The sequence below is a fragment of the Mastomys coucha genome, unplaced genomic scaffold (genome assembly GCF_008632895.1).
Source record: "Mastomys coucha isolate ucsf_1 unplaced genomic scaffold, UCSF_Mcou_1 pScaffold21, whole genome shotgun sequence".
Lineage (NCBI taxonomy): Eukaryota > Metazoa > Chordata > Mammalia > Rodentia > Muridae > Mastomys > Mastomys coucha.
The window spans coordinates 23,565,055-23,568,962 of record NW_022196904.1 but is presented as its reverse complement, the minus strand read 5'-3'; positions in this window follow the sequence as shown (position 1 = coordinate 23,568,962).

Sequence of the window (3,908 nt, the reverse complement as noted above, 5' to 3'; positions counted from 1 at the left end):
TACTCCAACAGTACTGGGGACTTTTGGACTGGGACAGCAGGCTGTGGAATGGTATTTAGTGCTAGGAACAGCAGGCAGCTTGCATCTGGATGATATGCAGCTCCCCTCCCCCACCTCATATTCCTTGCTTTTAAACAAAGTATGATAAAGGTATGTTGTGTGGAATCTTATGAGTCTTTTGAAATGATAGTAGCCTCTCTTAGTTAGGGTTTTATTGCTGTGAGGGGACACCACGACTCTTACAAAGAAAAACATTGAATTGGGTCTGGCTTACAGGTTCAAAGCTTTAGTCCATTATTGTCATGGGGGGAAGCATGGCAGCATCTAGGCAGACATAGTGCTGGAGATGGGAACTGAGAGTGCTATATTTCAGTCTGCAGGCAGTAGGAGACTGTGCACCACAACAGGCAAAGCTTGAGCATAAGGGACCTCAAAGGTGCCTCCACAGTGACACGCTTCCTCCAACAAGGCCACACCTCTTGTAGTGCCACTCCTTATGGCCAAGCATTCAAACACAGGAGTCTATGGGGGCCATTCCTACTCAAAACACCTTATCCTTACAAAGGCTGAATGACCTTATAAGTTGACTATAGTGACACATCTGTAATCACAAGACTTGGGAGAGACAGCAGGAGGATTAGGAGTTCAAGAACATCCTGAACTATAGGATATAGTGAAATGGAAGCCAGCCTGGATTATATGACATAGTGAGATGGAAGCCAGCCTGGGTTATATGACACCTGTTTGAAACAAGCATGCTGGGGGGTAGGGGAGTTAAAGGACTGAAAGAAAAATCAGACATGGCCCTGTAGGCTGGCCAGTGTCCACCCTAGGCATCTACATAAGCTACACGCCTTCACGTGTAAACACTGACCACTATCTCCCCTGCAGCCTTGCCTTCCCCTCCCTCCCCTTGGAGCCAGCACTGATCAGTAGTTCTAAATATTCAATAATAGTGTATGTATGTAGCCATACATAGAGTACAAAGGCCAGAAACATATAAAAGTCTCAGTCTTGTGATTACGACATCCCTCTAGCTTGCTGAAGAACAACTACTTCCTGGTTATAAAATCTTGGCTGTCTCATTCCTTGCTCATTGTCTAGAGCACACAAACACTCTCAGTTAGGTGTTTAAAACATGAATCTACAAAGATTGTTGGGTAAGTAGGCATGGGTTCTAGAACCATCTTCATTCATCACAGCTGTCCAAACACCACAGAGGAGTAACTAATCCAAGTTCAAAACTCCTTTCACTTATTTATCTAAGGTGACAATCTCTAAAAATCAATGCAAAAATAAATAAATAGCCTCTCTTAACTTCCTAGGAAATCTTCTAGTAGAGCACAGCCCAAGCTATGGCACACAGCCTGGTGCACTCTGAGGTATTGTTAACCACTTAGACAAATCCAATTTTAAAAAGAGAGAAAATGCACAAAGGAACACTTTGGAGGAGGGATTGGCTTTGGCTGACAGTTTCAGGTGATGCCCACACGGCTCTACTGCTTCCGGGAAGACCTGACAGCTCATCACACAGTGGAAAGGAAATGGAACGACAGCAGGGAGAAGGAGCCAGAGACAAGGTGTTTTACCAGGGCTTGTTCTCAGGGACCTAGCAGCAGCTTATGTCATCATCTGGCTCCCACAAGTGCACTAGGCGCACCCGACTCTCTGTCTCCCTCCATCTCTGTCTTGATCATTCTCTCTTGTCGTCTCTGACTCTCTCATGTCCCCACTCCCAGGGGGCCTTTTGCTCTCTCCCACTAAACCTCATGCACTAGGTATGTTGCTTGGCATCATTTCTTAGTGGCACGCCATGGCATGGGCCTACTGAAGGTACCCATCTCAATGCTTTCTTCTAACAACCTCCGGTGACCTATTTCCTCCAAATGTGACCCTACTATTTATTTCATCAAGGCTCATAACTCACTGATGAGGCAAGAGTCCCCAGGAGCCAATCACTTCACAAAAGCTCATTAGCCGGCAGCCATGTCTTTAATATGTGAGCCTTTGGTGGTATATTTCAGATTCAAACTACAGCATCGTCTCACACTGAAATTCAAAACACTGCATCAACTCTCCCAAGCAGCAGCTTACACATGAACAGTTACAGAGGCATAGAAGTCCACGTAGACTTCCCTAGAAGAATGTGCTTGTGCTCCCTGCCACCGAAGCCTGTCATTTCATCTGTCTTCCCACTGGTTCATGGGATTCCACGATACACTTGTTCCCTCCGCATTAACTACGGCATGTCTTTAGTATCTAGTTTCACTTTGTACAGAGTTGGGATACAGGGGCTGGGGAGATATTCAGTTGGTAAAGTGCTTACCATGCAGGTAGGTGTGAGGACCTTAGTTCCCTCCCTGAAGCCATGTGAACCCAGGTGTCACAGTGTCACACGCTGGTATCCCTAGCGGTAGGGTGGTGGAGACAGGAGATATACAGGGTTCACTGGTCAGGCAGCTGAGGCACTTGCTGAAGTTCAATCGGTAGAAACCCTTCTTTATAAAACAAAATGGACAGCTTCCAAGAACTGAGCTTGTTCTCTGGAATACACACCACAACCACTCATGCTCACACATCTACATACACACACCACACAAACTCACCCCCCCATACACACCACACAAACTCACCCCCCAACACACACACACACACACTCCATCATTTGAGTGTGAGTAGCAGGGTCTAGAGGCCTTGGGTAAAAGCTGTGTTTTTCCCACCCATCTCTAATTCAACAGTCTTATGGGTTTTCCAGTGTTGAGCAAAGGAAATGCTGAATGCTTGTTTCTCTCATACTTTTCGAATAAGGTCTTCACTGTGGATGAAGGCAACCCCAAGTCTGTCACATTATGATATTAAGATCTGGATACAGCTAAACGCCTCTCTCTGCTTATACATTCTACCCTCAGTCCCGTTTCCCCAGTAATACTGCCAGAGTTCCCTTACAACTCAATTTCTGTGGAGGTCTGTCAATGACTGTTTTGCCTGTTTGTATGTGCAACCTCATGCATGCCTGGTATTTTCAGGGGTCAGAGGTCAGCACTGGATCCCCTGGAACTGCCATTACAGCCAGTTGTGAGCCACCAAGTGGGTGCTGGGAACTAAACCCAAGTCCTCTGCAAGAGCATCAAGTTCCCTTTAACTGCTGAGCCATCTCTTGATGCATTCCAGAATTCTGTCATTTGAACCATTATCATACTGGGAATATTTGTAGCTGTTTCTTTTCTGAATAAAGTTATCTCATGCCATGGAAGTTTTTAATTACATGGTACTAACTACCAAAGCTGACTGAATATACATACACCCTAAGGCTCAGTTATTCCACTCCTTGAATATACACAGAAAAGTGCATACATGTACATTTAATTATGGCCATAAGCAGTAAACAACTTAAAAGTCTACCAATAGCAGAACAGGTAAGAGATATACATATGTAATGGAATTCTATATAGAATAAAAATAACTTCTGCCCATGCACTCATGACTGTCCCAGAGACAATGAGTGGAACAAGCTGTGTTATGAAAGAACATATAGTTAACAATTCAATTTTATATAAAGGTTTATAATGTGTAAAACCTAGCTTATATTTTTAGAAGTCAGAGCTGTGGTTAAATTTGAGGGGGCAACAACTTTTATTCCACATGGACAAGTTGCATTTGGTCAATGTCTATTACTGATTCAAAAGCAATGTATGTACCAAGATTAAAAAGCAAATTTGAACATTTATAGCCTTTTATCAGTGTAGTCTACTGAATCTAGTGATTAAAACATGAAGCCTGCCGGGCGGTGGTGGCGCATGCCTTTAATCCCAGCACTTGGGAGGCAGAGGGAGGTGAATCTCTGTGTTTGAGGCCAGCCTGGTCTACAGAGTGAGTTCCAGGACAGCCAGGGCTATACAGAGAAACCC